This window comes from Eimeria tenella, genomic scaffold (genome assembly GCF_000499545.2).
Source record: "Eimeria tenella Houghton genomic scaffold, Eth_scaff1758, whole genome shotgun sequence".
Taxonomy (NCBI): Eukaryota; Apicomplexa; class Conoidasida; order Eucoccidiorida; family Eimeriidae; genus Eimeria; species Eimeria tenella.
The window spans coordinates 2,218-2,501 of NW_013541587.1; the positions used below are offsets into that span (position 1 = coordinate 2,218).

At 39.4% G+C, this 284-nt stretch overlaps 1 protein-coding gene across 1 annotated transcript in view; it reads right to left on the reverse strand.

Moving 5' to 3' along the window:
• ETH_00040270 (uncharacterized protein) overlaps nucleotides 1-284 on the reverse strand; it is a gene marked incomplete at both ends in the record, with an annotated part of 3,032 nt that overhangs the window by 2,071 nt on the left and 677 nt on the right. The window lies entirely within an intron of this gene.

The following is a 284-nucleotide window of genomic DNA, read 5'->3' on the forward strand; positions in this document are numbered from 1 at the left end:
GTCCATTTATTTTAATCGACAGAAGAGTGTCTAAATGACTCTTGTCTTGTCGTTTTTATTTTTAAATTCCCTCTTTTCTGGACTTCAAATTAATTCACAAACGTTGAATTGTAGCAACTTAAATGCCATTAAAACAAACGAAACAAAAAAGTTCATTTGGAACACGCTGCGAGTAAAAGCCCCAAAAGTCCCCACACTCTTTGCATGCGCATGCGCATGCAAAAGCCCCACATCCCTTGCATGCACATGCAAACAGCCCAAAAGGCTAGCCAAACTGTTTGCAT